Source organism: Dasypus novemcinctus, chromosome 17, assembly GCF_030445035.2.
Source record: "Dasypus novemcinctus isolate mDasNov1 chromosome 17, mDasNov1.1.hap2, whole genome shotgun sequence".
In the NCBI taxonomy this organism is placed as follows: Eukaryota; Metazoa; Chordata; class Mammalia; order Cingulata; family Dasypodidae; genus Dasypus; species Dasypus novemcinctus.
The window spans coordinates 62,680,343-62,689,318 of record NC_080689.1 but is presented as its reverse complement, the minus strand read 5'-3'; positions in this window follow the sequence as shown (position 1 = coordinate 62,689,318).

Below are 8,976 nucleotides of genomic sequence, written 5' to 3'. Positions count from 1 at the left end.
TGTGGATAGGGCGTCCATCTACCACATGGGGGGGTCTGCAGTTCACACCCCGTGCCTCCCTGACCCGTGTGGAGCTGGGCCATGCACAGTGCTGATGCACACAAGGAGAGTCAAGCACCACAGGGGTGTCCCCCACATAGGGGAGCCCCATGTAGAAGGAGTGCACCCCGTAAGGAGAGCTGCCCAGTGCTAAAGAAAGTTCAGCCTGCCCCAGAATTGCACTGCACACATGGAGAACTGATGCAGCAAGATGATGCAACGAGAAGAAACACAGATTTCCATGCCGCTGACAACAGAAGTGGACAAAGAAGAACAAACAGCGAATAGACACAGAGAACAGATAACTGGGGTAGGGGGTGGAAGGGGAGAGAAATAAATAAATAAATCTTTTTTTTTAGAATGGCCAACTTTCAGCATGGGCTGGCCCCAGGAGGGCACTTTAGATCCCTGGATCATCCATAAAGTCCACGATGCAGTAACTGGAAATCCAGGGCATCCAGACCAATTCCCCAACATCGATGCTTGGGAAAATGCTGTGAGCTAAAACCCACCTTGGTTAGGGAAGTGCGTGACTAAGGAAGCTAGAATTTGCCTAATACAAAAACTGAGGAGTGCCGTCCCAGGCACCAGACCAAACAATCACCATGCAAAGGGCCCAGAGAAAGTGCGTCCCAAGTCCAGTGCCAATCCGCCCATCTTAGAAGGGAAATATGAACATGATTTTCCACGGCCTTATGCGATGACTCCTGCCCTGGCAGTACTAAGGAATGAAAATGAGCTAGGCTCCCTAGGCAGTGCCGCGTTGTCATCATCCGATTGGGGAAGAGCGACGCCCACACCATCCCTGCCGCTGCTTTTATCACCATCAGAGAGGGCACCTATACCATCCCTGCAGTTGCCTTTACCACCATCGGCACCTGAGAGCCCTATGTCATCACAGCAGCAACTTTTACCATCTCTGCATTGGTCTTTGGCACTTTCCACAATGTAAAATGCAGACCAGCTGCTTTAATGGCCGGTTGCCCCAGGCAACACCACTGCAGAGCTGCCCATCAGTCCGGAGGGAGACACTGAGAGGCGGCAACTCAAACCACAGGGAGCCCCAGGGGCAGAGGGAGCAGAGAGAAAGGCTGCCTTCCAGCTACATCTCCTTGAACCCAGACCCCAATTTTTTATGCAGATGACCAGGTTCGGGAGGGGGGAACCACACAGTCATCTATCAGCCCTTTAGGACAAGGGACCTCTTTAACTGGAAAAGCCATACCCCACCATTCTTGGAGAAGCCTCAGGCCATGACAGACCTTTTCCAGTCCATCACACAGACCCACAACCACCTGGGCTGATTGTAAACAACTTATAATGACTTTATTAAACTTTGAAGAAAGAATGCATGTCACACAGGGAGCTCTAACCTGGCTTAGATAGCACCCACCTGAGGGAACTTTGTACAGTGATCAATATGCCCACTTGCAGTTCCCAGAGGAGGACCCCTGCGGGATCCGAAGAGTGCTGCCAGGCTCAGCCAACTAGAAACATTGCACAGAGCCTTAGTTGAAGGATTCAGGGCAGGGAGCCACAAGGCAGTGAATATGGCAAAATCCAGTCAAATTCTATAGGCTCTGGATGATAGTTTGGCTCAGTTCTATAATAGACTGTGTGAAGCGTTACATGTATACACACCTTTAACCCAGATGCTCCTGAGAGCCAAACAATGGTCAATGCAGCATTCACTGCCCAGTCACAGACTGACATCCAAAGAAGGCGGCAGAAGTTGGATGGGTTTGCTGGAATGAATATCTCTCAGCTCTTGGAAGTAGCTACTAAGGTCTATGTCAACTGTGATGTAGAAACAAGAAGGGAAGAAAATCAGAAGATGAAAATATAGGCAGATCTTCTAGAAGTGGCAATGGTGGAAAAATCCATTCCTGTGTCAAGGAGAGTAACCTGGCAAGCCCTAGCCCCAAGGAGAGGGAAAGGCCCATGTCTAGGGCAAAATCAGTGTGCATACTGCAAAGAGGATGGGCATTGGGAGCAAGAGTGTCCCAGCCAGCCACTTGACCTGGCCTCTGCAGTCAAAACATTAGCCTGAAAGGCTAGTGGGGCATCACAGTCCAAACGCTGGCTCCCTAAAGGTTCTGGAAAAAACCCTGCAAATCAGATTATTGGACTGGCAGGAATGGAGGACTCTGATAGAGATTATTAGGACAGACCGGGTTCCTATTCTCTCAGCCCCGAAGGGCCTATGGTCGGAGTCCAAATTGGGGGCCACACCATACATATGATGGTTGCCACTGGGCTCAACATTCTGTCATGACCAAGCCTGTTGGGCCTCTATCAAAGAGACAAGCCACTATCATAGGGGCAGCTGGCAAAAGTCCCCAACGGCCCTTCCTTCAAGCCAGGACCTGCACATTGTGGGTAAGGAGGTCACTCACAAATTCCTTTACCTTCCAGAATGCCCAGTCCCCCTCCTGGGTTGAGACCTGCTGTCAAAACTGCAGGCTCAAATTACCTTTGATGCCACAGGGAAATCCACACTGACACTGGGGCCATAGGACCCTCCGAAAATAGCACTAACCCTTCCTCTGCAGGAGGAATGGAGACTGTTTTGCCTCAGTGAGACTGGCCAATCCATGGCCACACAGCTCCCCTTTGAAGATGTGCCTGAAGTAGGGAGAAAGGGTAACCCAACAGGGATGGCAAGTGACATTCCTCCAATCATTATTGAAATAAAGGCTACCGCCAGTCCAGTAAGCATAAGGCAATATCCAGTTCCGTTCAAAGTGCAAGAAAAGGTCCAGCTACATATTCAGAGATTACTGAATGAAGGCATATTGAGGCCGTGCCAGTCTCCATGGAACACCCCACTCTTCCCAATCAAAAAGGCTGATGGGATTACCACCCAGACCAGGACTTAAGAGCAGTTAATTTGGCAGTAATAACCCTTCATTCTGCGGTTTCTAATCCATACACTCTTCTCAGGTTAATACCCTCATCAGCAATCTACTTTTCATGCCTACATCTCAGGGATGCCTTCTTCTGCATTTGGGTAGCACCCCAGAGCCAGCCAATTTTTGCCTTTACATGGGAAAATCCAAACTCAGGTGAAAAGCAGCAGCTTACATGGATGCGACTGCCTCAGGGATTTAAAAATGTACCCACTATTTTTGGACAAGCCCTGGTCAGTGATCTCAAATCCTTTAAAGCAGAAAGCCATAACCGTTTTCTCCTCCAATATGTAGATGACCTCATTCTTGGAAGTTCCACCTACCAAGACTGCGCTGGTGGAGCCCGTGGTCTTTTAAAGCATCTACAGCAAAAAGACTATCAGGTGTCTTAAGAGAAAAGCCCAAGTCTGCCTACCTCAGGTCAAATATCTAGGTTATAAAATAACACAGGTGTGCCATGAATTGGGACTTGAAAGAAAGAAAGCGATCTGTAGTCTCCCTCAGCCCAATACCCATCAGAAACTGTGAGAGTTCTTTGGGGCAGCTGGAGTCTGCTGCAATCAGATCCCCAATTTTGGGGTCCTCATGAGCCCTTTATATGAAGTTGCAAAGGGGGGAGATCATGAGCCCCTGCTCTGGGAAGCCCACAGAAAAATGCTTTCACGGCTCTCAAACAAGCTCTAATGGAAGTACTGAGCCTCAGACTTCCAGAATTCACTAAGCCATTCTACTTCTATGTTCACTGCCGCCAAAGCATCGCAGTAGGAGTACTCACTCAGTACCTCGGTTCCTGGCAAAGACCTGTAGTGTATCTATCCAAACAAATGGACACTGTAGCCCAGGGATGGCCCTCGTGATTGCAAGCCATAGCAGCTGCAGCCATGCTTACAGTAGAAGCTATAAAATTAACTCTCGGGCAGCCTATAATTGTCTGGGTTCCGCATGCAGTAATCACAATCTTAGAAGCCAAAGGAACACATTGGCTTACTAACAGCTGCCTGGTGAAATATCAAACCCTATGATGTGAAAATCCATCCATCCAGCTGGAACTTGTATAAACCCTAAATCCCGCCACCCTGCTACCCGTGGAGCCAGGGGTTCCAGCCCATAACTGCCTGGAAACATTGCAAGAAGCATATTCCAGCCAGACCTCCAAGACCAGCCACTGGCAAATCCTGACATGGAGTTCTTCACAGATGGGAGTGGCTTTATGCAGGGCAGCAATAGCTGAGCAGGATAAGCTGTAGTAACATCTGAGACCACAGTAGAGGATCAGTGCCTCCCAGATAACACATCAGCACAGAAAGCTGAACTCCTTGCCCTCACCCGAGCCCTGCAACTTGCAGCTGGAGCCAAAGTTAACATCCACACAGACTCCAAACACACCTTCCTTACCCTGCATGTGCATGGAGCCTTTTACAAACTAAAAGGACTCACTAACTTGGGAGGGAAGGGCATTAAATAAGGCACACAGATTCTGGAGCTACTAGAAGCAGTTTGGAAACCTGTCAAAGTGGCTGTAATGCACTGTAAGGGACACCAGACAAGCCACAGCCCCAATGCGCAGGGAAATCGGAGGGCTGATGCTGAAGCAAAAAGAGTGGCATGGGAAGGATCCCTATCTGAAAACCTGGCCACTGCTCTCATTTCTCAACCTCTTAATTATCAGAACCTCCAGTATACACTGCCTGATCTCGTCCCGCAGCCTGTGAGTCACTGAGAGCCGCAATATACTCAAGTTGAGAGAGTGGATACTCTCTGAGAGTGGGACACAAAGAGAAAGTGGATGGTGAACATTGCCTGACCACAGAATAGTTGTGCCACAAGTATTAGCAGCAACTGTAGTTCAAGACTACCCTGAGAACACACACTTGGGAAAAACCCATCTTAAGGAAGTGTTAGAAAGATTCTTCTACATCCCAAGACTAGTCGCTATCACCCATGCTGTATGCCAGCGGTGTGTGGCATGTGCAAAAAATAACCCTCGCCAGGGGCCCATAGGAGCCCCAGGAGTCCACAGAATTGGCAGTATGCCTCTTGAAGATCTAGTAGTTGATTTTCACTGAAATGCCACGATCTGGAAGCTATAAATATCTCCTAGTCCTTGTTTGCACATTTTCTGGCTGGGTGGAAGGCTTTCCCACATGAACAAAGAAAGCTGAAGAAGTAGCCAAGGTTCTCCTCAGCGAAATCGTTCCTTGCTATGGGCTACCCCTCTCAATTGGCTCTGACAGGAGACGTGCCTTCATCTCGGAAATCACACAAAAGATTGCAAAGGCACTGAGCATCTAATGGAAACTGCACACGGCTTACCATCCTCAGAGTTCAGGAAAACTAGAGTGAATGAACCATACCAGAAAGACTTATATTGCCAAGATTTGCCAAGAAACTGGGCTAACATGGGTGCAAGTACTTCCAAGTGCTCTCCTACAAGTTAGAGACAGCCCAAGCTGAAAACTAAGCCTAACCCCTTATGAAATCCTCTTTGGGAGGCCCCTCCCTTAATCAGAAATATAGAAGGGGATCTTAGAGAAAGAGGAAACTTATCAATAGCTCAGCAGATGACCAGCTTAGGAAAAACCCTACAGAGCCTGCATCACTGGGTACAAAAAAGGGCCCCATTAGCTTAAGCAGTGCTGTACACCCGTACGAGCCAGGAGACGCAGTTTGGGTCAAGGACTGCAAGTCAGCTCCACTAGCCCCTCGATGGCGAGGGCACCATCTTGTCATTTTATCCACCCCCACTGCAGTTAAAGTAGCTGAAATCACCCCGTGGATACAGCATAGCCGAGTCAAGTGAGCTGCCCCAGAGTCCTGGACCTGTATTCCAGATACCCACAGCTCAACCAAACTCATCTTGTGAAAAAAAACAGAACACCAAGCCCTGCTCCAGTCACAACCCAGAAGCTGACTGGTTCACGCACTGCTGAAGATTGAGGATGGAACACCCAGCCCTGCTCCAATCACACCCTGGAAGCTGACTGGTCTACAGACACGAAGAATAGGAATCCAGTTTAATCCATTACAATGCGCCTTTGGCTATTTTTCCTACTTCTAGCCCTGACCCTCCCCTGATTCCAGGTTGACACCACAGAGTGTGAGCCTTGTATTCAAAAGGTGCGTACAGGGACCGATGTCAATACCACATTAATATGTCATAGCCATTACACCTGCAAGGGCCAGGTAACCACCTGTCAGTTTCAGGGAATCTCCTGTAGTGTCTGTAACGCATCTGGCCAAATAACCTGCTATGACTCTAGACCCCCAACAGTCTCCCATAAATGGGAAATAAGAGTGCTTGATCAAAATGGGGAGCTACTTTCCTCTACCTCAGTCACTAGCCAGAAGCAACGAGTGTCCCTCCTATTTGATGCATGTCAAGTTATAGACTCCGGGATACCATGGAACACAGATTGTGGAGAGCTCAGCTGGGAGCAGACCTGTACTCATAACAATAAGTATATGTGGAAATGTAAAGGGAAGCCCAAGGAGGGGGGCTTTTGGTGGAAATACATAGGTGCATACTACTGCTCTCCTGGTCCTGTGTCACCTGGGCCACCTGCAACACAGACACAGCTAAACAAACAGCCATCCTCACCAAGGGGTATGGCCCCGGCTAACTGTCCACGTGGTCCATGTAACCCCTTAAACCTCACCATCCTTAAACCTGAATCCTGGCAGACTCAGGGAGACCAAATGGGCCTCGGCATTGTTGGTAAAGGAATAGACCCAGGAGCCGACATCTGGGTTGGGTATCGGGAATACCCACTCACAAGTCAAGCCCATTCTGTGTTCCACTCCTTCTATGAAGAAATCGAAAGGCCCTATTCCATCCCACAAGCAGCAAGAAACCTCTGTATAAGCCTGGCTGAAGTGGTGGGGGCAGCCTTAAATGTCTCCTCATGCTAGGTATGTGGAGGTACTAATATGGGAGACCAATGGCCCTGGGAAACCAGGGAATACAATTACCGCCAACCATATAATGCAACTGACCTCCCGGCTGTCCCCCGAGATAGTATGTGGCCCTTGCAAACTTCTGTCAGAGGAAAATATTGTGCTTCAAGGGCCTGCCTAAGATCCTCTATAGTTGTTGGAAACCTAACATGTACATGGGGAAACTTCCAAAATTATACCTCAAATATAACCGAGCCTTGGGGAATATGGAACGAATCTGACCTTGTTCTCATAAATCGTACTTTCCCCAAATTTATCACAGTGTGGAACTCCACCACAAAGGGCCCCTTTACTGCCCCAAATGGTTCGTACTGGATTTGTGGGACGGTTGCTGGGTCGAACTTCTGTGAAACTGGTGTGGTACTTGTATGCTCGGTACAATAAAACCCTCCTTCACCCTCATTCCCTTAACAGAAGGGAAAGAGCCAAAACAGCCAGTATATCAAAAGATAAGAGAAAAAAGGGCTGTCATTACCTCAGGAAGTGAAGAACGGCCCACTGAGCGTATAATCCTATATTTGGGCAGAGGATGGCATGTGGGGTTATCAAAACCCTATCTATATGCTAAACCAAATCATCCACCTACAAACTGTGGCAGAGATAATAACTAATGAAACTGCCCATGCACTAAACTTACTAGCCCAACAGCAAACTAAATTCAGAAATGCTCTCTATCAAAACCATCTTGCCCTAGACTATCTCTTGGCAGCTGAAGGGGGAGTTTGTGAAAAATTCAATCTCTCTAACCGCTGCCTTGAATTAGATAGCACTGAAAAGGTTATTGATGAAATTACAAGCAAAATAGGAAAAATTGCTCATGTCCCAGTGCAAACCTGGAATGGTTGGAATTTAAATAATCCCTTTGGAAGCTAGCAGTCAATAGCAAAAAATTTCAAGCTTCTACTGGGAATAATTGCCTTCCTCATAGGAGCATGCACCATCCTTCCTTGCCTCCTCCCTTTCATCGTAAACAGAATGTGCACCCTAATAAATGGTATAGTAACAAGGCAAACAGCTGCCCATCTCATGGCTCTATATACATACCAGTCAGTCCAGAGGGACTCAGACAATAGTGATGCTGAAACTTAATAACTTAAGCTTGGCCTCAAAGGGGGGAATATAATATAGCCTGTGCATCAATTAAAAATTGTTTCCAAGTGTACCTAGTCTCTAGAAATCCAAATAAGTAATAAAGGCCCTACAGTCTTTGAATGCTCAGAAAGGATGTAAGACTGAAAGTGGATTCAAGGTTGCACCCATATGAAATGTGGAGGATATGCTCAATCCAAGCTGGCTTGGAATGTGGGGAATATGTGTTAAATCAAGCTTATCTGGAAGAAATAATCTATCCAATACTCAGATAAAACACTTGAAGAAACTAACAAGAAGTCTTTTATAAAAGCACCATTTGTCTCCCTACTCTTATTTCCTCTGTATAAAAGGGACCAAAAACTTTGATTTGGGGCTCAGTTTTTATCAGGACAGGAGTCTGCTGAGTCTGGCCAATCGAAATAGATCAACCTCCTTCTCAGAGTCCTTGTGTCCCTGCATTCGATACTGCGTACACCCGACTTCTCAACCACATACACCCGACTTCTCTAAACATTTCAACCCCATTTTACAGATGGGAAGCTGAGGCCAAGAATTTGGATGACTTGCTCAAAGTGCATATGAACCCCGGTGCTGTAAACACTCTTTCCCCTCTGACCACGAAGGCGTCCACCCTCTGCCTGTAGCCCCCAGACCCTGCTTAAACGTCTGCTCTTCTGCTAGGCCATGCAGGTGCCAGGAATTGGCCAGGTAGCTTTCTGCATCCTGGCAGGGCTCAAGGCCTACTGGCTGCTCCAGCAACAGGAAGGTCTTGACCTGAGGGTCTCTGTGGGGAACAGAGCTTTTCTCGGTTTCCTGGGATGATGGCCTATGGGAGCGCCTGCTGGTCTGCTGTTCTTCTCTGGTCTTTGCTGAGAGGCATGTTTGACCTCTGGTTGACTCTACTAGTGTCACCAAGAGAATAACCTCCTCCCATGGGGGCAGGGCAGGAGGGGCCCCAAGCAAAGTGAAATATGGAGCCTGG